A 26,072-nucleotide genomic window follows, 5' to 3' on the forward strand; every position below is an offset into this window, starting at 1 on the left:
AATCCATTTTTGAACTGTATCAGATGTTTAAAATTATTGAGTAAAACATTAAGAAAAGGCCTAACACTATTTTAATGGTTCAGAAAGGAAAGGGTATGAAAAAGAAAAGTAAGGGCAAAGGCAAGGGAAAGGATAAAGGCTTAGATGGTAAGACCAAAGAGTCAGACAAGCCTGAAACCAAGCCTCCAAATAAGAAGGCAAAGCCTCCAAAGGAAGGAGTTTGCTTCTTTTGCAATGAACCAGGTTATTGGAAGAAGAACTGCAAGCTTTACCTTGAAGATATGAAAAAGAAGGATAGCAGGGCTACTCTTTTAGGTATTTATGTTATAAACATTCACCTTTCTACTTCTTCGGCATAGGTATTAGATACTGCATGTGGTTCTCACATTTATACAAATGTGCAGGGTCTTAGAGACAGTAGAAAGTTGATGAGGGGCAAAGTGGACCTATGAGTTGGAAACAGAGCAAGAGTTGCTGCTCTAGCTATGGGCACTTATGAATTACTTTTGCCCAATGTGAAACCTCCTTGAGGTTAAATCACACTTAACTCCAAATTTTAGTAATCTAGGACTTAACTCACAAGAATTACCAAACTATAGGGTTCCTAAATGAATCTTTCAAAATCTACTTCAAGGAATCCCAATTTTCAACCTTTCAAATCTCAAATACAATTTAAGGATTTCAAATTAGAGTTTTGAAAATAAAGCATAAGCTTGAAAATCAATTGGGACCCAAATAATGAGTTTTAAAACTCAAAACAGATTTTTACACTAATTTTGACAGGTGTGCCATGGCATGTCTCCTCTGTGCCATGTGTCGCGGCGTGAGGCGCCATGTACCGTGATGCATCGCATGAAATTTAACAGATTAGTGCTGTCATTTGACAACACAGGGAGCAGACTTCTGATGTATCCCAAATCTTCATCCGACGTCCGATTGAGGTGGTTTTAGTGTCTACACAGAGCTTTCTCCTAGCTCTAACTAATGGCATCGATTTTACACTCAATTCATTTTCTATCAAAAGTTGGACACTAAAACTCATTTTGATAAATTTTCACAAAATTTCCCAAATGGAGTGTCCCAATTCAACCACACGTGGCAATAGCCTATATTAACCCTCCGATCACACTCAATAGACTCTTGTGGACTGTGAAACACACCACATACAATCAAAAATACTTGTTTTACAAAATCACCACTCAACCCCAATTTTCGCAAAACATAGAGGGGGAGGAAAAGTTACATAAAATCAACCATTGCATTCATATTTCTCAAAAATACATATGTTGCTGCTTGCATAAGTATTTTGGCCCTATCCTCAAGTTCACAACAAAAGCTCACTGACCCAGGGCACAAAATACACTAGTTAAACACAAAATTATGTAAGTAGTAAACCAATCATGACAATTGTTCCTAGTTGGCAAATACATTAACAATTACCCATGTAAATAACTAAAGAGAGACAAAAAGAGGATTTACTCTATAAATCCTAAGTCTCTGTGTGTTTTTCTCGACTTGGATCCGATGAGCTAGTCTCTCAAAATATTAAGAATTAAGGAATGAGTACAACCACTCAGTAACCAAGTTTCACTTAACCTTTACAGTTACATATTAATTGTAAATATATGCAAAAGGCACATAACACATATATCACATAGTATTGGGCCACGGTTCACATAACTAACAACTATATGATCAGACTTGCCACAAAACACTATATCATGTTGTTTTCAAAAACATAACTCAGGGTCATTGTGAACACCGTATTTTGTTCGGACCATTTTTTAATAGTAAAATCAAAAAAATATAAAATAAAATAATAATAAATAATAATATAAAAATGAAATTTAATCCCTTTTTAAGATTATATTTTCAAGAAATAATAATAATGATAATTTAACAAAATTAAAAAGAAAGGTTAAATCGTGAAAAAAGAAAATCTCTCCCAAATTATCCCAATCATTCAAGAATATTGGGAGTCTACTTTTGAGAGTTAACTTTTCTCTCCTCAATCCTATTTTCATTTAAATACATATCTTATATATATATATATTATGTGTGTGTGTGTGTGTGTGTGTATTAATCAGAACAAAATCACAAAATAAAAAAAAAAGAAAGAGCTGGACAAAACGCTGATAAAGTCAGCGTTTCATCACAGACAATCGGGCACACACGAGCAGAAACTGCACACACACACGAGAGAACAGAAGGAAAAAGCACAGCAAAGAAATGCAGAAACAACAAAGAAACATAGGCACAGAGACACAAAAACAAAAACAAGCAAACACTTTCGCCCATGCAGCAGGAAAAAGGATAGAAACAGTAGAACACATGAACACATGAGCCACGGACGCCGAAAGAACCAGAGGCAACAGACATGAAATGCAGAAGAAGCCAAACAGAGCAGGAAGAACAGCAAGCAACTGGAACATGTACGCTTATGCTTTCAGCTGGCAGGAGAAAAGAAACAGAACCAGGGACAAACACATGCATGAAGGAAATGGCACAGCAGAGAAAGCAGATGGGACAGCACAGAAAATAGAGACAGAAACACAGAAGAAACAGATCAGGAGAGTAATGATTCACGTTGTCCATTCTCTATATAAGGAGAAGACGGGAACAGCGAAAAGGAGGAGAAGCAATGTAAAAAAAATATATAGAGGAAGAGGGACCGAAGGACGTGAGGCAGAGAGCTAAGATGAGAAGGAGAGAGAGCTAAGACAAAAACGAAGAAGGAGGAGTCTAGAAAGGAAGAGAATACGGTGACTGGAAAGAGAGAGCTCAGACAGAGGAAAGAGAGGACCGGAAGACATGAAACAGAGGCTGAGACGGAGGAGAGGGTGAAAACAGAGACAGGAGAGGACGTGGCGGAGGAGCTTTTCTTTCTGGAAAAGCTGAGAAGGAAACGAGGGAGGCTAGAAGCTGAACGAAAAAAAGATAGAGACGGAGAGAGGTGAAACAGAGGCTAAGGGAGAAAGACTATTCCGGCTGGAACAAAGTAGAGGAAACGAAGAAGAGGAGCGCGTTTTTTAGCTGGAGAAAGGAAGGAGAAACGTACGCACGGAAGAAACAAAAAATAGAGCACGAAAGGAAAAGAAGAAAAGAGGCGGAGAGGAGAAAGAAGAAACAAAAACGGAGAGGAGAAAGAAGAGGATGAGACGCGAAGGAAAATTTTCTCAAAACAAAGAAAACGAAGAAGAGGAAGAGATCAAAGAGGGAGGAGTGACAGGAGTAGTGAGACAGATCTGGATGTCCCATACACGCAGGTTCTTGCTTCTGAATCCAAAATATATGTGTTTAATTTTCTGTTTACTATTTCAAAATGGATTTCATGTTTAAATGTTTTGTCTCATATTTTTCAGCTCTCAAATGGTTTCATTGCAATTGTCATATTTTTTTTAAGAAAAGAGAGTTTGAAAAAGAAAAAATAAAGAAATTGCAAATAATAATTTTTGTTTCCTATCATAGCTAAGCTAAATTTGATTATTAGGCACAATTTCATTTCAAATAGAGAATTAGTGTAATTATTAAGCGAGGTCTTTAAATGTGTATATTAACATGTATGAGCATTATTTCTTTATCTCCATTAGTGCTAAGGTCCTTTACTTGTCATTAACATTACTACACTCATATCATATGGCATTCTCCATCACGATTACATGTATGTTTTCATTTATTATGACAAGCCTATTTTATAAAAAGCAGAAGGGAGAGAATTCGATTCTTACCCAATTTCAAAAAAAATGAAATGAATAAGAGAAAAGTTCATCTCTAATCATTTACTTGTCATGTGAGATTTTAAGAATTTCCGTAAACATTTAAAGTGGTCTCATACCGTGTAAATCAATAAGATTTCGCAGGTATAGAGATCCAATTTATACGTATAATCAATGGTTTCAATGACCAACCGTTAAAACTAACTATCTTTTTATAATCTAAATAACCCATTTAAGTTCCATGTGGGATTTTAAGAATCTTCATAGGGACTTAAATTAATCACATTATCGTGTGGGATAATAAATCCTCGCGGGTATAGTGATCCTCAATTTTTATTTTGTAAATAATCATATAATACACAATTTAAAAATTAATTAATCAAATTAATGCATTTAACCTGTAACCATATTTACTGATTATATCTTTTAGTCATGTGAGATTTTTGAAATCTCCGTAGGCTTCTAAGATCATCGTATTATCGTATAAGTCAATAAGACTTTGTAGATATAACGATTTAGTTTTTAAAATATATATACACACATATATATTATATAATTAATTAAATAAATTAATTAAATTTAATTCTTTTATCATGTGAGATTTTAGAATCTCCGCAGATATTTAAGATAAATCATATTACCGTATAAGCCAATAAGGCTATACAGGTATGATGATTAAAATTCTTTAAAAACATATATACATACTTAAGTGAAATTATTATTAACACTTAAAGATACACATAAAAATATAAATAAATAAATTAAATGGCCAAACTCTTTTATCGTGTGAGATTTCAGAATCTCCGTAGATGTTTAGAGCGATTGCATTATCATATGAACCAATAAGGTTCTGCAGGTACTGCGATTAAAATTCCCAATCATAAAAGATAATAATAATAATAATAATAATCTTAAACTCTTTTCTTTCTTTATTCCAAGAATTCAAAAATGGAGAAAATAATTAAAATTAAATTACCTTTTGCAATTTAAAACACACATATCAAAATTTTAGAAATTGTTTTATTTGCAAAATGGTGAATTGTTTCTAATTAATTTCCCTTCAAAAAATATATTTTCACCAACAATTTTCAAGCCCGAACTACGTGGATTTTGATCCTCATCACAGGGTATGTAGGCCTCAGAGTCAGATTCTGAGTCAAGTCCGTCCTCCCTCGTAAATAAATAAACATTTCTCACCTAATTCTTATCATTTTTATCAAACACATGAATACAAAAGGGATAATTAAAATAATTATAAAACCATATTAAAAAAAAAGCACAATGAACTTCAGGTAACCGTTCTGACGAATGGGTGTTGTGGGGTGCCTAACACCTTCCCTACACTCACCTAATCTCTGATTTCGCAGACCACCCTTATCTCTTTTTAAATGGTTTTCCGAGATTTCCCTCAAAATCTTGGTGGCGACTCCTCGTTCGATCCGGTCCCGCCGCGAAGGCCGGGACCTCCGCTCGCGCGCCGTCCGCGTCGCATTTTTCCAGGTGCGACAGTCACAAAAATAACAACCATGCACCTTTAACACATGCCGGACCATAATATTAACAATCATGTGGCCAGCCTTATATGCATGATCGTGTGCCAACCTTATATCCTTCTGTTACCTCCGACACAAAACCGGTGGCTATCACGTGGCTACGTCCTTCATGAACTAACCCAGCCTTCAACTTGTGAGGAGCTACTAGGCCAGGGTTAACTCTCTCATTTATGTAATCTGGTTTCCCCTAATATTAACAACCATGGGGTGTCGTATCCCTAATCGAGCCTCCTCATGAATCGATGGAGACTAGTTATGTTTAAGTCCTTCGTAGAACAAGTGGGACAGTCTCGAATCAATCATGGGACAAGGGCTACCTCCCGATTCCTATGGTGGGTGCCAAGGCTAGTTCCCGATTCTAATAGTCACTGTCAATACCACGTGAATTTTCAATCAAACTACTCCTCTCCTTATGCAAACTCTCGCCAATGATCATGCCATGTACATTTCATACATGTTATGCATTTCAACATTTGTTACTCAACACATGACTCACATAACATGTATACTTCACATTTTAACACATAATTCATCAAAATTCTCCACCCACAGTAAAAAATCACAATTAATTTCATAAAACATCAAGGATGGTAGAATCAAAGTTTTATTTCTCAAAACCATTCATACTCAAACATTTGTCAATATGCATCATCAAATTAACTCACAAATCATATTTTCAATATAATTAACATTTAACTATAAAAATTAAGTTTTTCTTGATTATCTCAAACCTTTGAGAGGTCAAAAGTTTACCATTCACTATATCAACTTTTTCAAGCTTCAAGAAGCTTGAAAGGTGCCAAGACAAACCTCTCTACAACCAAGTTATAATGATATCATCATCATCTAGCTCTTCAAGCTCTATCAATATAAAAACTCCTCATACACTATTTTATCAATTCGTAACTACTACCCATTCATATCCAATGGGCTCATTAGATTTCATTAATGTACATTATCATTAATAACACTCAAACCATTATTAATGTACATTAACCTCTCCAAACTACATCATAAATATCAATTTTCAAATATTAAATGCTTTTATAGACCAACCACTTCTAAAATCATCAATGTGATGTTCCAATATATTAAATCACTCCCATTAATCTCATTTAAACCAATGAAATCAAACCCATATTCTTATAGACCAAAAATCCATCTTCTAACTCAAACCCTACCATAAATAATCATAAATGAGAGAGGGAAGGGAAGAAAGAAGCACCATAATCTTACCTTGGGTGTTTAGGAGCTTCAATCTATCCACAATGGAGCCAAATATCGTGCTTTAGTAGAGCCAAAACTAAGCTCTTCGTTTTCCTCCTCTCTTCCTCTTTTGTTGTCACACAGCTCACGAGCTGATTTATTTGATTTTTGGTCGTGCGCCACGACGCATGCTGCCTTTCGCCGTGGCATATGGCACAAAGGAGCCTGTTATGTTCAAATTATGTTCGTGTACCGCGGCGGACCAACCATGCGTTGCGGTGTGTGGCACAAGACATAACTTTTCACTTTTTCATCCTCTTTCCTTGCCCGGGTGGCCCGTCTTCAATCCAAACCTACTTTTAAGGTTGAAATCATATTGATTATGTCGAGTTAAGCCTCTTTGACCACATACTTCATTAACTCACTAACTACTCTAATTAAGTTAACAAATCAAGGTTAAAATTTTCCGAATGTTACACAGTAGGCTTTTGTTAGTTTTAAACAATTGCTATTATGTTCGTGCTTTGAGTAGCAACATTGTTTCTCTTTCTTATTTGGTACTTCCATTACTAGGAATGGTAAATGTTCTATTTATCAAAATGATATTTTTTATACTAATGATGATTTGCATTTTGGTCATTATCTTTTAAATCTAGAACATCCTAGTAATGAAGACATCTATAACGTAACTACTAAAAGGATCAAATCAAACAATTTGAATCCAACCAACCTATGGCATTGTCGTCTTGGCCATATAAATGAGAAATGCATTTCTAAGCTCTATCAAGAGGGACTTCTTAACTCGTTTGATTTTAAATCTTATGACACTTGTGAATCTTATTTATTAGGAAAGATGATAAAAGCATCTTTTTATGGGCATAGTGAGAGGTCTAATGACTTATTGGGACTCATATATATAGACGTATGTGGACTAATGAGTATAATTGCTAGAGGGAGTTATCTGTACTTACCTTAATTGATGACTACAGTAGATATGGATACATCTATCTAATGAAACACAAATCTGAATCTTTTAAAATGTTCAAAATATTTCAAAATGAAGTATAAAACTAACTTAGTAAGACTATTAAAACTCTTTAATCTGATCGAGGAGGTGAATATTTGAGCTAAGAATTCATTAATCATCTCAGGAGTTATGAGATAGTCTCATAATTAACTCCTCTAACAACACCACAATGGAATGGTATTTTTGAGCAAAGAAATCATACACTATTAGATATGGTTCGATCCATGATGGGTCAAGTAGATCTTTCACCATCCTTTTAGGGCCATGCACTAGAAACAACTGCGTTCACACTAAACCGTGTTCCATCTAAGGCAATTGAGAAGACACCATATGAGATATGCATTGACAAGAAACCTAGTTTGTCTTTTCTCAAGATTTAGGGAAGTGAGTTTATGTTAAGAAACAAGCCTCAGACAAGTTAGCACCTAAATCCACAAAGTGCCTTTTTATGGGGTATTCTAAAGAAACAAAGAAATACTATGTCTACAATCCTACCGATAATAAAGTGTTTATAATTTGAAATGGCATCTTTCTAGAAAGAGAATTTATCTCTAAAAGAACCAATTAGAGCAAGATACATCTTGAAGAAATTCAAGAACCACAAAATAGCATAGAATTATAGATGGAAAACTAAGAAAACTCACAAGAAGTAAATGAGCCTACTCAAATAACACAAGGCCTGTAAAGGTCTAATAGGACACAGCATCACCCTTAAAGATATAGATTTCTAATTAATGAATGTTGTGATGTGTTTGCTCATTGAACATAATGAACCAACCACCTACCAAGAATCCATAATGGGACCAAATTTTGAGAAATATCTAAATGCCATGAGATCTAAAATGTGATCCATGTATGATAATAAGGTATGGACCTTAATTGATCCACCTGAAAGAATAAAAACCATCAAGTGCAAGTTAGTTTTTAAGGAGAAAATTGACGTGGATGGCAAAGTAAATGTCTTCAAGGTATGATTAGTTACAAAAGGATTCACCTAAACCTATGGTGTAAACTATGATGAAACCTTTTTACTAGTTGCAATGGCCAAATTAATCAGAATCCTCCTTGCTATTGCAAAATATTATGACTATGAAATATGTTAGATGGATTAAAGCAAGCATCTCGGAGTTGGAGTCAACATTTTGATGAAGTAATCAAAGAGTTTGGATTCATTCAAAACATTAATGAACCTTGTGTTTATAAAAAGGTTAATAGTAGTACAGTTATGTTTCTAGTGCTATATGTAGATAATATCCTATTCATTATTAATGACATTCCCACCTTGCAGAATGTCAAGTCTTGGTTAGGAAAATCATTCTCTATGAAGGACTTAGGTGAAGCCACTTACATCCTTGGGATTAAAATCTATAGAGATAGTTCTAAAAAGCTGATAGGCTTAAGTCAGAGCACATACATATATAAGATATTGCATAGGTTTAGTATGTAGGATTCAAAGAGGGGTTTCATCCCCATGTCTCATGGCATTCATCTCAGCAAAGACCAGTACACAAAATTAGCGAGATCACATGAGTAAGGTTTCATATGCCTCAACAATTAGATCTACCATGTATGCCATGCTTTGCACTCGATTGCATGTTTCATTTGCCTTGAGTATGACAAGCAGATACAAAGCAAATCCAGGAGAAGATCATTAGATTGTTGTCAAGAATATCCTAAAGTACTTAAGATGGACTAAGGATTTATTCTTAGTATATGATAGATTGGATGACGAGCTAATTGTAATAGGTTACACAAATGCAAGCTTCTAAACTGACTAGGATGACCTTAAATCACAATAAAGATATGTGTTCACCATAAATGGTGGGGTGATGAGCTGGAAGAGCTTAAAGCAGAGCACAACAGCTTATTTTGCAATATAAGCTGAGTATATAGCGGCATTAGATGCAACTAAGAAAGCCATTTGGATTAAAAAGTTCATTGCTAAACTAGGAGTGGTGCCTAACATCTCAGATCCAATAAACTTGTTTTATGACAATAGCAGTGCAATTGCACAGAGGAAGGAGCCAAGGTCACACCAAAAGATCAAGCATATACTCAGGCATTTCAACCTTATCAGAGAGATCAATAATAGAGGTGATATAAAAATATGCAAAGTAGCAGGAGAAGACAATGTTGCTGATCGTCTTACAAAGCCTCTTACATAGGTGAAGCATGAGAGTCATGTCAAGACAATGAAAATTAGACAAATTAATGATTGTACCTAGTGCAAGTGGGAGGATTTTGAAAATTGTGCCTTTGGGCCAATCAGTGTACTATGCACATTGTTATTTAATAAATTTTTCTTTTTCTATCATAATAGTTTCATGTTCAATATGATAACTGTATCCTTGAATAAACTATAGTGATTGTCCTAAATATCCCTGGTTGGTGATCTATGAGGGATCATAGATGAAACAAGACTAGTATGACTTTAATTAATTATAGAGATATAAATTAAAGTTATAGATACTTGAAAGAGTATAAGGTGCTGGACTGACTTGCTGTGAGAAAGTTGTATGGTAGAAGTCATAAGTTTATCTCATATATAACTATATCACTAAGCCTTTGACCCGAGATCATCATGGATTCCCACATGATGACCATTGAACTTTGACCTAGTCAAAAGTCACCTTTAACCCAGTGATTATAAAGGCTATAATTGAGTTTAGTGATATTCATGTAGAGGAATATGAGTGGTCAAGATGAAATTTGTCCCTCACATTAAGTGAGAGATATTATTAGGCCCTTTAATGAGTAAGATTGAGAAAATGTATGGCTATACTACAATGAAAAGAATTTTTTCATTACTACTGTCAGTCCACTTAGAGATCAAGAAAGGAATATTCAGGTAAAGGAGAATGACAATTTCATGTCTCATACTTAATCGAAATATCGCATGACAAAAGGGATGTGATATGGTTGTATGATAGATTACATCGGATCATCAATATCGATGCGAATTGGGTAGTTTCAATGTCTTGCCAAAGACTACTTGTGACTTGTGGGCTAATAGCATAATTAGCTTACTGTTAATTTTATATGGGCCTACAAGGTTACACACAAGAACAGCCCAACTTGAGCTATAATATCCAAGTTCATTGAATCTGAAATATATCTAGATTCAATGAATCTAATATAAGGTGAATGAATTATATATATATATATATATTTGAATATTTACTAGATAAATATTTATATATATTTATATAAAATATAAAATTTGAAATATAATTATATATATTTTCAATATATATATATATATATCCATATATGTGTGTATATATATTAGATATATAAATATATATATATATATGATAAATGTATATGATATATAAAATTAAATATAGATAATATATATATATATATTTGAAATATATATGTATGTATATATATATATTCATATGTGTATATATATACATATAATATAATACGTATATATGATATATATCACATTAGATTATATTATATTATGTTAGTTTTAAATTTAATTTTATATGATAGATTACATTTAATAACTAACATGATATGAGAGAATATCATGTCAGTTTTATAATTTAAATTTATTTTATAAGATAAATTTGAATTCGATGTGATATCATGGATTAAATTTATGAGATAAATTTAATTATATTTTCGTGGGCCTTTTAAGTGGAAGACGAAAACCCTTATCATCTATATACTATATATAGATAAAGACGTTCTTTATGAAAGATGAGAGATTTAGAAAAGTTCTAACTGCAAAAATACTTTGAGAGCCATGAAACACCCTATAGAAAGAAAAAATAACATTTAAAGAAGAACAGATGCTGGGAGCACTAGCACACTATTCTAGTTAGAGAGCTGTTTGAGTGGATACCAGTAGAGAGAGTAGATTTATATTGTCAACTCTTGAGATCCAAACTCTTGAAAAGAATGTGCCCTATGTTTAAAGAATTAAAAGGTAACTCTTTTATTCACCTTAACTTAAATGAGTTCGTTCAATCTATATTAGGATAGGGACTTTAAAATTTTAATCTTCTGCTGTGTCTCCCTATGCAACATAACCTACATTGAATACACTTGCTTATTTTTAATTAATAACCTGCTGTGTCTCCCTATCCAACACTTGCTTATACTATATATAGATAGATTAATTAGGGAAAGGATTACCTATAAAATGTCAAAAGCATAAAAAGTTACTAAATGCTTGGAATAATGTTATCGATCTATTGATAGTATCAAACAATTTTTATACTTTGGTTGTATGCATGTGACTATTATGATAGTTGTTTGACTTTTTTATATTCAACCTCACCTATTTCTCATAGACCAATAAACTATGAATTAAGTTTTATTTCTTTGCAAGAGAAAATTATTGCTGCAATCCCATGAGATGTTGAGGCATGTAGATATGCTCTTAGATGTGGGGCTTGAAGAGTTCAACTGAACCTTATCTTGAGGATGCATTTCTTTGATCAGGTCGATACATTATCAAGTAGGTATTCTTTTACGTTCAAACATCAAATGATATATGTTTTGTGTAATGTCTCCTAACATTGTCATATCCTTAACCATAATTACAAACTTTACCATGGTAATTAAAAGATAACAAATCATATCTAAAACTTATCATGATAGAAAACACTTGACATCAGTGAAAAATAGCTAACTATAGTAGAAAAGGCAAGAACTAGGTTTAAAAGACTACTATGGTTAAAAGAATTTAAATTATATTATTAAGAATAAATATTATTGCCCCTACTATGATAGAATAGATTAAACTAGTATAAAAAAGACTACTATGGTAAAAAGTTTAAACTAAATCCTTTAAAATATTTAGGATCCCAAAGCAAATAAATTTATTTTGAAATTAAAGTTAATAAAAAAACCCCTTTTAAATCAAAGTATTAAGAAAATAGGATACATTGAAATCATTTACAGAGATAAAATTTAAGAAGTCCCAAAATAGAACAAGAAGTAACTGATTTGCCACTCTCACTCAGGCTGGTTGTTAACATCTAGAAGTTCATGTTATTTCATCACATTTTTCTTAGATTCTAATCCATTTTGGCTCAATTATGTATGTTTTTATTGCTTAAATTAGGAAAATGTGCATTTTGTTTTGGGTTTGTATTCTTAGGTTTAATTTGATATTTTTGGCCTAATTTGATGTTATTTTGGTTGAAATTTCAATTAAAAGCATTTTTGGAGCTTTGTGGATGTTTTTGGAAGGCTTTTAGATGAAGAAATCAAGCACAAAATGAATGATTTTCGTTAGCTGCAAAAACAGTGCAAAACTGCCAAAGTCGTCTGAAAGTCGTGACTTTTGTTCGCAACTTTCATCGCTATTAGAAAAACGCTGCGTTTCATTTATCAAAAATTGGTTGGCTAGGACATATATATGCTGATAGCTCGACCCAGAATGCATTCTTGAGACTTTTAGACACTTTTGGAGCTTGGTTGTGCTAGGGTTTGGGCATTGGATGAGTTGGGATCAAGAGATTGAAGCTTTGAAGATATTTAGAGCTCATTTTCTTCAGTTTTTCTATTCCTCTTCCCTTTCCTCGCTTGTAATCTGAAATGGGTCTATTTATTTTGATATTTATAGCTTGTGGATGATTATGAGTAGCTAAACCCTTTGTTCTAGGATTATTTGAAACCTTTGTATGGATTAACATTATATTTCTCCTCTCTTTTTGTGATTAATGATATATATATGTGTTTATTTTACTCTTTCCTTAATGCTTCTACATGATTGGCCACTATTTAGATGTTGGGTTTACTTAATTGATGCTTGAGAGGGCTAGGTTGAGTGTAGAACTTGGATAATATTGTGCAAGAACTTGATATTTGCATGTTGAATGGATGGTTTTATTAGTAAGATAGAGATATACTTACTAGCCTTGCATAGCCACATTAGGGTTGATGTTTAAAATTGAGTTTTATTAATTGTAATAAGAGATTGGGCAATTAATTTAACTAAACACTTGTTCATGATTTGAGAGAGCTTGTCCAAGTATTTTTAGAACCCTAAGTTAGCACTTTTTTTCATTAAAAGCATTTATGAGAGGAGGTAATTTTGGTGTTATGAAATGCGAGGGGGATAAATAATCCTAGGTCCTAAATTGTGTTTGAAGTTTGTGAATCACTCACTTTTCTTTATTTTTTAGTGTTAGTTTTATTTGCAAAATCATTTCACCTAACTATGTGTAGCTCAACTTGATCAAATTTGCTTAGTCTTTTGCTTGATTTTAGTTTTCTAAACAAATTCACGAGGGAACGATACTCTACTCATTTTATATTACTTGTTACGACCCGTGAACTTGCGGTGAGTAATACTGGTTGTTAGTTTGAGGATGGTAAGCCATACTAAATCTCAAGTTAACACGCATCGCTCTCTACAATACTTCTCAGAATTTTGATGTAAACCTCATATCATAGTTAGAAACTATATCTCTTAGCACCCCATGCAATCTCATAACCTCTCTAATTTAAATATCTACTAACTTTTCTAGAGAATTGTTGATCCAAATAGCTAGAAAATGAGCTGATTTCATTAGTCAATCCACCATCACACAGATGGTATCATGTCCTGATTGAGTTCTCGACAATCCAAATATAGAATCTATGAACATGCTGTCCTATTTCCACTCAGGGATTTCTAAAGCTTGCAATATTGTAACTAGTCTCTTATGCTTGATCTTGACTTTCTGACATGTCAAACACTGAGACACAAACTCTATCACCTCATTCTTCATGCTCGGTGTAACATCTCAAATTTCTAATCCTGTGATAATAATTAATTAGGGATTGAAGTAGTGATTTAATATGGGATTAGGGTTCTAGATAATGAGATGTTAATTTTACTCATTGGGACGTTATATGAATATATATGAGTGAAAGAAAGAAGTTTTAGAGTAGAGTGTTTGTACGTAATGAGGATTTCCCTTACTGTGCTATGCACCGCGATAGAGTTAGATGCATTGCGATGTATGGTACAAAAGTCAAATAAATGAGGTCATGATAGCTCGTGAAAAATAGAAGGAAAATAAGAAGAAAAGGGTTCAGATGTAGGGAAGAGCACAAGTTTTACTAGGGCATTGGTTTTTAGGAGCAAGAGTGATGTTTCTGAACTGTTACTTATCGGGTAAGTCTCGTACTGTTAATCTTCAATTCTATCCTGTTTTCTTAGTTTTAACTTGTGAGAAATTGAATTTGGGAGTTTTAAAGAGTTAATTTCTTACCCTATAGTAATAGAAAGGTTTTCTAGAACTAAACTAGTAGTTTGTGACTGGTTTGAGTTGGAATGATAAAGATTTGAAGCTATAGATATGATTTGACCTAATCGAGAGAGAGAGTAGTAAGAGAAATTGGGCTAGGTAAAGGTTAAAGCTTGCAATGAGGAGTAATTAGTTGTGATATGCGTGAGCAAACGTGAATTGAGGAATTGATAGCGATTAGGTGTCTAACTGTGATAATTGGCACTTTTTATCAATAATGAAATTGATTTTGGATGCCAATTTTGTATAGATTTTAGTATGTGATGCACGAGTAGCAAAGAGAGATTCAAATGAGGAAATTTCATGGGTAACCCTTTCTATTAGACAGAAGGGATATAGTGTATTGTGTTTATTAACTATTATAACTGTGTAGAAATAAATACAAAATGGAGACTTTGTTGTTTTATGAGTTTTATACATGGTTTGAAATTGTAAGCGGTTTTACCATGAAAATTGATTGTGAAATGAAATTAGAAAGGTTATTATTTTGATTGATATATATATATATATATATATGTTATATATAAATGTATACGAGATGGAAATGTGAAAAAAATAATGAATTGTGGAGAGAGTGTGATCATAAAAGGTAAGAGTTTGCCCAAAATATGTCAGGATGTGTGTGTGTGGAGAAGTGAGCAAAAAATTCATATGGCTAGGCTAGTACCATGAGACATTCAGTGCAGCATATTATTGGTTGGTACTATGGGTAATCCAATACAGCATACTTTGGGACTGTTACTATAGGACACATCAACTCCTTAGTACCTATTAGGGTGTGGTTAAGACTAACTGATGCCTTTATCACAAGTGTATAAAGAGGAAAACCATCATCCATAGGTGGGTTAGATTACCTTTGGCCAGGTGTTTCTACCACCAAAAGTGTGCATGGGTTAATAAGTGATTGATCCAAGAGAGCCTATGATTTCATGTCGGGGAATATTACAGGTTTTGTTGCTAGATTATTATGCTAGTGTGTATTTGAGTGAAATTCCTTTGAAAAGATGAAATTTCTTCATACTTTTGCTATATATTTGATATTACTTTACTTTTGTTACTTTGACATGATTATTTGTTATAATATACATTTAACAAACTATATTGATTATTGAGATTTTTATCTTGCCTATGGTTATTTATATTTTTCAAGTTCTTTAAAGGGAAATGATATTGGTTGAGTTGAGATATCTCATTTAAGCCTTTGTAAGGGTTTGGTGTAATGAATTTGTGTGTTATTAGGTAAGAAAGTGTATAAGTTACCTTAGGATTCAAACATGTGCATAATGTGTTGAATATGATATTTTGTTAGTTTCAAGCTTCCTAGCCCTTTATATATGTGTGGACGGTTAAATAATTGAGTGAGCTAGTAGATGAATGTGAATATGTTTTATTATGATATGTGCTTGATGTGTATGTGAAGATTTGGCCTTATATTAGATTAAGAAGGAAAAGTGTGATTTTGCCTACAAGTGTTATATGGGCTGTTTACAGGTCAAATGTGTGTATGTGTGTTATATTATGCATGTGTATGGTCAATCAAGTGTGTATTGTCCATTTGGATATGGTCAAGGCCTGAAAAATGGCTAATGATGTTTGGTTTCAAATTGAGACACTCGAGTGGCAAATTTTGACATAAAACGGTCAAAATATATTTGGGTTTCCAATTTTTTAAATATTTGATTGAAATGAAACTAATGTTGTAATGACCCTAAATTTAAAATTTAAAATAATAATAATAAAAATAATAAATTAATAATTTTTTTCCTATTGATATTTCATTCAAATTAGTTTTATAGTATATGGAGAGAGGTAATTTAATAGAATTTATGTTAGTAACTTTTTTAAAGGTCTAGAATTTGAATTTTATTGAGCAAAAGTTTGATTTTATTCTGTTTTAAATTATAAAAAAATTTTGTGCCCTTTCTTGTAATTTTCATTGTGCCCATTCTTGTAATTTTTCCAATTATTCATTAGTATCATATTCTTTTCCTCTTCTACCACCAATTGAACAAGAGAAAGTGATGAGAGAGTTAGAAATTAGATATGTGTCATTATTTTTATTGTAACTCCGCAAAAATATCTAGGGGTTTATTGTAATTTTTCAATGGGCTTTATTACTTAAATTTTCCTTTCCCTTTTCGATCAGCTAGGCAGAGCCAACTTCAGCAAGCTTGTATATGATTTTGCTCCTCTCTTCTCCTCTTTCTATCACACTTCCCTCGATCTTGTCGTGGTGTTATCACCTCCACTATCGATAGTCCATCCTTTCTTTTTCCCTCTCTCGTTCATCTACCTCTGTGGAATTGAGTAGTAAAAATTCTTCCTTTGTTTCTCCTCTATTGTAGGCTTACGATGGTGCATGAGGGTGTTTAAATTTCATCTTCCTCCTTCATTCTCATCATTCCCAGTGAAGGAGATGAGGATTTTGTGTGCTGCCATTCTTCTTCCTCTACTTTTCAGGTGAAGGTTGTTTGAGCCTCCGATCTATAGCCTCAGGCATCACCTCTTTCTTTGCTATTACAGCTTTCAATGCTGCTATGAGTGAGCTTGAAAGCTTCACTTATCAGGTTTTAAAATTGATGCTGTTATGGGAGTTAGTGTGTTGTTGTATGAGTTTTTAATGGTGGTTGTCTCTTCCCCTATACCATCATCATCATTCTTTTGTCTCTGTTTGCTTCAAGTACGTCCAGTCTCTCTCCCTGCTCCTTGTTCGTTTTGTGTGGGTGTGTTTAAAAAATGAAAAAATTTTGATTTGTTACTTCTTTTTCTTGTCGCCGTGAAGAATGGGGGAGATGGAGTTTTGAATTTCCTTGAGTTATGACTAATAAAAAAAGAACTTGGGAGGCTGATTTATTTAAATATTGATATTAAGAAAATTTTTGAAAATGGAAGTGAATGGGAAGAAGTTTGACATTATTTTACGAATTAATGCTCATGAGGTGTTTGATGAAATGCTCGTTTGGAGAATTTTGCTTGATTATGCATTTTATGAAATCTTGTTAATTAGGGTGAGAAGCATGACTGATTCAAATTCTATTTAGTTGAGATTTAACTTGAACATTACTAAGAACTTGATTTTAAGATATTGTATGGTTAGTTAAATTTTTGGAAGTTCCATATTAGGTAATCTATAACTATGGTATTGTTTTATCATTTGGTCTTGAGAATGCATAAGAATGTATTTAAAATGTTAGACAAAAATAAGTGAATGAAGTATGATGAAGTTTATTATAGGTGATGAATATAAACTAGAGTATTGTTTTACAACTTAGATTGGGAATATATCTGAGTTATTCAATAAAGTAAGCAATACATGAATGGTGGACTGATAAAGTTTTTGCTAGAGGTCTGACACATACTTTTAATTGATAATTAGCTATGGGAAGTTCTGTGATATAAATGATGTTGTTGGGAACATTGAATTACTTGGATTAAATATTGGTTGTATTAATGTTGAAAGAGGATTCATTGAACTTATGGAAAGTTATTTAGACCTTATTATTTTTATATATTTTATATGATGTTTGGAAGAAAAGAGACTTGATTGAGGTTACAAGGAGTGAATTTTGAATATTAGCAGCTCTACAGGTAAGTAGATAACGTCCCAATTGATTGTTCCAGTCAAAATTTCCTTGAATGAAATATTACATTTTTCTACAAATCATTTTAATAGCAATAATGTGAATATTAGATATTTGTTTATTAAAATTAGTTTATTTTGAGAAATTAGCTTTACCAGATTTGAAATGTTATTTGATTAATTAAAACAAGTTTGGACTTTGATTATAATATTTTTATTCTATCAAATATTGGATTGATACAGAAAATAATTCATGCGAGTTCGACTTTAAAGATGAAAACTTTATTTATTATTGATTGAGGCATTATCCAACTGATTTAAAAGATTGTCAATCCTAGAAAAGGGATACTTATTTTTTACAGTCATTTTGTTTAGCTACTTGTAGTCAATATAAAGTCATAAATCACCATCCTTTTCCTTACAAACAATACTGGTGAACTGCAGGGCAATATGCAAAGTCTAATAAATACTTTTTCTAGCAATTCCTCTATCTACTTCTTGAACTCTGCTAACTCTAATGGTGACATTCGATATGGGGCCATTGAAGGAGGTTTTGTTGGATTATGTCTATTGATGATTACAAAACTAAGGGAAGATGTATTTGTTGTGTGTGCAAATATAAAGAATTATGGATGAAGACAAAACCTCAAGAGTATGAAGAATCAAGAGAAGATGAAGAAGTTTTAGGATAAGTTGTTTTTAAATTCTCTTAGATTTAATATGAAACCTTAGAGAGTTTAATAACTTTTAATAATCATTAGATGAATGTATCATATGTCTCATTTATATGCATTAAGATTCATCTAAGTGTATTAAAGCTTGCAAACAATATCTTTCTTGTGTGTTGAATTTCATAGAAGCTATTTGCAATGTGAGAAGCAGAATCATGCGTGATTTTGCAAGTTACTTATGAGTTTATGCATGTTAGGCATACTGACTGCTAGATCACGCAAGTATGAAGAAGTGATTCACGCGTGATTAAACACTTATGTTATGTGATGCTTTAAGCTTTGTTTTGCATGCAAAACTACATGTTGCCTTTATTGTCCATGAAAGTTTTAGCAACTATACTTCATTGCATTATGTCAAAGTGCAAAACCATGCATGAGATTGATGGTAGCCACGTGTGATTTGTCACTGGTTGCACAATCACATTTTGCTTTGTTGAGTCTTAACTCATCTCAAGCCAAGTTAGAATTTTTCACTTGTATGATCATTGATTCACAAATTTATATCTCTTGATCATGCAAAATCTTGCTTGATTTATGTGTAGTTCCTTATGTGAAAATGCACCAGACGAGTTTGTGTATTAGTGCTTGTAATTTCACGAGTGATAGCCTTCAGGTTCCTCACAAGTTTTGGTCACATAGATTGACTTTAGCATTTTTCGAGCCATTTATGTGTGAGAGAGAAGAGGTTCCATGCATGATTTGTCACATAGAACTGATGATAGTTTGTTATGTGCAAAACCACGCGTGAGAGCTAGTGGTGCACTCGTAAGTTTTAGCACTCTGGTATGTGAGTATATTCATAAGTGCAAAATCACACGAGAGAGTAATGAGGTACCATATGAGTTTTAGCACATAGAATTGAATGCTTATTCATAAAATTAAAACCACGTAACATTAGTTTTAGCACACAGAACTAGATGCTTACTCAGAAGTGCAAAACCACGCGTGAGAGGTTAAGGTGTTCATGCATAATTTATCACATATATATTTCTAGAACACTATAAGTGTAAATTCACACATGATTCTACCAGTCACTTGCAAGAAAATGTACCAACGGATAGAATTACTTGTCTAACGGTCTGTCAACTTTTAAAACTATACATGTGATTTATTTTGAGCTAGAACTAGAACTAATGATCCTTGAGCGAATAAATTATCATTTATGCATTTAAAGAGCTTTCAAATTGTACTTTTACAATCTTGTATCCATTCATTATTATTGAAAAGAATTGTGAAAAGCTCTCATAAGTTTATAAGCTTTCAATTGTAATTTTATCTATTCTTTAAGAGAGTTTTCTGTTAAAGCTCACTTCTTTTATCATAATTCTTGAAAAAATATTTTCAAGTATTTGTAATAACTTGCTGGATTCTAGCAAGGTTTGTTAATGAATCAAAACAAGTTTAGTCTTTAGAGTTGTACTGTGGTAGTAAGCACCCATTAAAGCCTGTGAACTTAGTTGAAAATCTTAAATGTGATCTTGAGGACTGGATACAGGCCAAGTTTGTGGCTAAATCAATATAAATTTCATTTGTTTCATCTTCTTCCTTCACAATTTAGTTCTTCACTCTTTTCAAGTTTTTAAAAATTTTTAAGTAACACTCAATTTACCTCCTTTCTTTGGTGCTAGCCTATCCTAACATTTGGTATCGAAGCTTAAACTCTTGTTTAAAGACTTAATAATCTAAGAGGATCTTATGGTTGGTTTTGGTGATAGTGTTCTCCCTAAAGGTGTTGAAATTAATAGGCCTCCAGGATTTAATAGTAAAAACTATACTTCTTGGAATAGTAAGATGATATTATTCTTTGAGGCATCGGACATTGATTTATGGGAGATTGTTAAAACTGGTCCTTGCATTCTATACAAAACTATAGAAGGACAACTTATAAGAAAAGAAAGAAGTGAATTCACAAAAAAGGAAGAAAAACTTGTGCTGCTTAACTCCAAAGCCAAATTGATTATTGCAAATGCCTTGAGTTAATAAGAGTATTTCTGCATGAACAATATGAAAACTGTAAAAGAAATGTGGGATGCTCTAGAGATTGCTCATAAAGGTGATGAAGGAGTCAAAGAGAACAAAATGAGTGCATTAATTCAGCAATATGAGCTATTCAAGATGAAGCCTAGAGAGTATATCAAAGATATGGAAGTTAGATATATACATATGAGGAATGAGCTTGCAATACTTAGAAAGACTTATACTCAGAAGGAGCAAGTTAGAAAAATCATGAGAGGTCTTCTAACTAAATGGCAACCCAAATTAAGAGTGACTTCATGAGATTTGTGGTAGCACTGTTTGGAAGTCTTGCCAGGCATGAAGGAAGACTATCCATGCTAAAGGAAAATGCTAATAAGAAGAAAAAGTCATTAACTCTAAAAATGACAAAGGAAGAATCTAATTTTGAAGCCAGTGATAGTGAAGAATCTCATAAAGAAATGGCTATGTTTGTTAAGAAATTTGGTAAACTTTTTGGAAAGAAAAAGTTTAGAAAGAAATTTTTAAAGAAGAAAGAAAAGGAGACAATCCTCTATAAGTGCAAGAAGTCTAGACACATTAAAGCTGACTATCCTCTAAAACAAGAGAGCAAAAGCTACAAGTATAACAAGAAGAAGTTCAAAGCTTTTCTCTCTTCAATCTGGGGTGACAGCGATAAAGAGTCCATAGAAGAAGAGGAAGCAAGTATGTGTCTAATGGCTAAAAGCTATTCTGATAAGGTAAATGATTTAGACTCTAACTCTGAATTTAATTTTATATTTGAAGAATTAAAAATTGCTTTTGAAAAATAGCATAATGAATCCTTTCTTCTTATGAAAAATCTTTCCCAAGTCAAGAAAAAGCTTGCTATTTGTGAAAAGGAAAACATGTCCCTCAAATTTGAGAATGATGCTTTGAAAAAGAATATTTCTATTTTGGAAAAAAAACTCTGTGTGCTAATTGTCCTCTTTATATTTCAGAAAAGGAAGATTTGAAAATACTCTTGCAAAATTTGTTAAGGGTAAAGATAACTTAAATAAAATTTTGAGTCAGCAAAGAAGTGTATTTGATAAAGCTGGCATCGGTTATAAACCTAATAAGAAGCAAAAAATATTATAAGAACTTTTTTGTTCCTGCCACTATGGCTAACTCACCCTAATCCACTTGTTCCTATTGCAACAAGAAAAGGCATATGATTAAGTCATGTATTTATAGGAAGTAAGGGTTGAGTGAAAATATAAAGTGGGTTTTAAAGGAGTCTGCTAACCCATCAAGATCTAAATAGATTTGGATACCTAAGAAAATATGACATTTATGTAAGTATTAAGGAGAGTCACAAATGAAAAAATGGTATTTAGATAGTGGCTGCTCCAAGCACATGACTAGTGATAGATTCATGTTTCTATATATAGTAGAAACCAATGATGGTGGAACTATTACCTTTGAAAACAATAAAAAGGGAAGAATTCTTGGTACAGATAAGGTTGGTAAGAATTCATCCAACTCTTTTTGTATTGATAATGTTTATTTAGTTGATGTTTTAAGACATAACCTCTTGAGCATAAGTCAATTATGTGACAATGGTTATGAGATTATTTTTAATGCTATGTGTTGCCTTATGAGAAATGAACAAAAAAAAAACTCAATCAATCTTTATGATGACTTATTGAACATATAATGCCTCATCTCTGTGAATGATAAGAGCTGGCTATGTGTAACATCTTAAATTTCAATCCCAAGAACTACTGATAATTAGGGGTAAATTAGTAATTAGTGAATTCATTATGATTTGGGTGTTGAGATAGTGTTTTGTATTGTTTGGGTGTTATATAGATAGGATTGAAGGGTAAAAAGACAATTCGAGGCATAATGCATGAGCACAAATGAGATTGAACTTATTATACAACGCACTACGGCACATTGTCTAGGGATCACTTAAAGTTGATGTGATTAGCTTATGAAATCAACATGAGAGGTGCTAGGAAACGTAGTTAGAGAGGAGAAGAGGTTCTCATCTGCTAGGATTTGCATTATCTGGAGGTTTACAGTTTACTTTAATGAATAACTTACTGAGTAAGTATCATGCAATCTCAAGCTTCATTTCTAACCTATTTTTCAATGAATTTCATTGGTTGAGAAATTGAATTATGAAGTTCTAAGGTGTTGTAATCTAAAATAAAAGGTTAAAACGGGTTATCAAATATAGAACTAAGGTTTTGTGACTAACATGGAGTTGAATGGTTGAGCTTTAAGAGTTTAAGCTCAAAATAGCCAAAAAGTCAGGTTGAAACTGAGAAATTAGGTAAATGAATAAGTTAGGAAGTTGTTATGGTTGTTTGATTAACCTATAGGGCTAATGACTATAAATAATAGATAAGTGAATTCAAAAAGGTTTAATTGAATTGTTTTATATGTTAAGGGTTTCGGTTGAGTTGAATCAATGCTTATGTAAAAGGTTAAGAATTGACTGAGGGGTGCTATGTTATGTAGATTGAGCACTTGTGAATTTGCTCATGAGAATCTGTGCCCCTGGGAGCTTAGTGCAGTTAGTAAACTTTAGTAGTAAGGGTTAAAGGTAACTGAAGTAACCTTTTTACTTATTTATTTGTGAAATTATTTACAAGTATTTTAATATAACTACATGCATTGTACTGTGAACTAATAGAGTAGTAGCATTGCGAAAGTATATACATGCAGGGTGTGAGTATTGATTAAAATGAATTTGAGATGGTACATGCATGGACATGTATCACATTCGCAAGAATACCTTGGCTTATGGTAGGGGGACGTGGCCTTATCGTGAGGAGGTCTAGGAAGTCCTAATGATCTAGAGCGTAGAGCTTGACTCCACCATAATAGACTTAGGTATTGAATGATCTTTGAGGTTGCCCTGACTAGGATAGGGGGTCATGGTCCTACTCTGTACAAGTCTACGAAGTCCTAATGATCTAAAGCATAGAGCTTGACTCTGCCATAATGAACATAGGAGACCACCCATACGCGAAGAGGATTACCTAGTCTAAGTAGTGATATAGTAGGCCTTGTTCTTTATGACTGGAAGTCTTAGTTTGAGCATAGAGATTACTTTACTAGATGGAACTAAGAATGCATTGCATAAGCATAACGAGATTGATAAGAATGACTTCCTATATATGCATATGATATTATTTTTATTTATACACATGCTACTTTATCACTTGTTTATGATTTTACTTATTAACTACTAATTGGGGTTGCCTCTGAGTTACTGAAATGTATACCTCACTCTGTTATTTTTGAACATAGGTGAAGAGAGCACGAGAAGGTCGGGAAAGGAATCGAGAAAAGAGTAGCTTCGATTGGTAGTGTTATGACTACCATTAGTATAAATAAATGTATAAAGTGTTGATAGAGTTAAGTTGCCAACTAAGATGCATAAGTATATGTGAATTTGAGAAAGTGAATTATGTTGTGAAAATTTGCTTGTATATATATATGTTATTGCATTATGATGAAGGTGCCCTAGTGGAGACCATATGGGTAGGCTTAGATGTGAATCAAGCAAGTATATATTGTTTTGTAACTTGTTCCACTTGTTTATATGTTAATTGATGTGATTATTGTGATTGTGTTGTTATATGAGAACTTGACACAAATGGTGAGGCGGAGCCCCATTTGAAAGAGTCAAGTATGATGTGATTCTCGACCATATAGTGAGGTGGAGCCCTATATGTAAAAGTCAAAGGGTTGAAAGTGGAATAAGTCTAATTGTATATGTGAATATGTGTGTATTTCTCATATAAGCCCACAATCGTGTAATGTGGCATTGAGAGGCAATGGGCTATTGATACAATATTTGTGATATGTGTTGCTAATAAGGTGTATGTGGTCTTTTTAGACTTGGTTCAAGGCCTGAAGTGGTCTAATAGGAAAAAGAATGAGAATTGAGTACTTAGGGTGTAAATTTTAAAAGAAAAAGTGACTCTTTGCATTTGGGTGCTAGTATATGTCATAAGCTTTGTGTGAGCACTTGAATCACTCCAATTGGACGTTAGGTGTAAAAATGGTGCACGTTGGAATTTTGTCATTTTTGCTGATAAATGACAGTAAAAAATTCAGATTTATGCATTGCGATGTATGGCATCTCACACTGTGGCACAAGACACAGTTAGAAATAGAGCATGTGGCTCTATCTTACATGTTGTAGTGCACTGCCCATTTTCAGGGTTGAAGAGTTTTATGTTGTTAAGTCATTTTAGCTACATTTGTGCTTCTGCTAGCCCTCTTATTTAAATATATGTTTTAAGAAATCAGGATCCCATGATTTGAAAACAATAAAAGGGCTATTACTCTAATATTTCATTATTCTTATGTTATTGATTGTGTGATTAGGAATGGCGAAGCCTAAATTGAGTCAAGACTTTACACTATGACATAAGAGATTAGCTCATGTCAACATAAAGCAATTAGACAAGCTTGTAAAGAAGGAAGTTGTCATATAAAATTCGAAGCTGACAAGTTATGTGATGCTTGTAAGGAAGGCTAACAAACTAAGACTACATTTCAAAGCAAAAATGTAGTATCTACATCAAGGCCTCTTGAGTTGCTTCGTATGGATCTAATAGGTCTTTTAAAGGTAAAAAGTTTAAGGGGTAATCTCTACACCTTTGTTATAGTTGATGATTATTCTAAGTTCACTTGGACTATTTTCATGTCTCATAAGGATCAAACTTTTGAATATTTTGTGGCATTTATAGTCAAAGTACAAAATGAAAAAGGTCTGAAAATTGTAAAGATAAGAAGTGACCATGGTGAATAATTTGACAATTTCAACTTCATTGAGTTTTGTGAAGAACAGGGAATTAGTTATAAATTCTCATCTCCTAAAACACCTCAAGAAAATAGAGTTGTGGAGAGAAAGAATAGAGCGTTGGAAGAAATGGCAAGGACCATGCTAAATGAGAAGAAACTTCTTAAGTATTTCTGGGCAGATGCCATGAGTATAGCACGTTACATCACGAACAGAGCACATATTCGACCCATTTTA

General features: G+C 32.9%; 1 long non-coding RNA gene across 2 annotated transcripts; it reads left to right on the top strand.

Moving 5' to 3' along the window:
• The first annotated feature begins 2,086 nt into the window (after positions 1-2,086).
• On the top strand, positions 2,087-13,174 carry LOC129302319 (uncharacterized). 2 transcript variants are annotated; one of them, XR_008591256.1, is made up of 3 exons: positions 2,087-3,266; positions 11,848-11,976; positions 12,682-13,174. It is a non-coding gene; the product is annotated as an uncharacterized LOC129302319 (long non-coding RNA). The 2 variants fall into 2 exon arrangements; XR_008591255.1 differs by lacking the exon at positions 2,087-3,266 and having other exon boundaries at positions 11,107-11,976.
• The last annotated feature ends 12,898 nt before the right edge of the window (positions 13,175-26,072 follow it).

Source organism: Prosopis cineraria, unplaced genomic scaffold (genome assembly GCF_029017545.1).
Source record: "Prosopis cineraria cultivar Desert tree isolate PC_DT_omini unplaced genomic scaffold, ASM2901754v1 PC2, whole genome shotgun sequence".
In the NCBI taxonomy this organism is placed as follows: Eukaryota; Viridiplantae; Streptophyta; class Magnoliopsida; order Fabales; family Fabaceae; genus Prosopis; species Prosopis cineraria.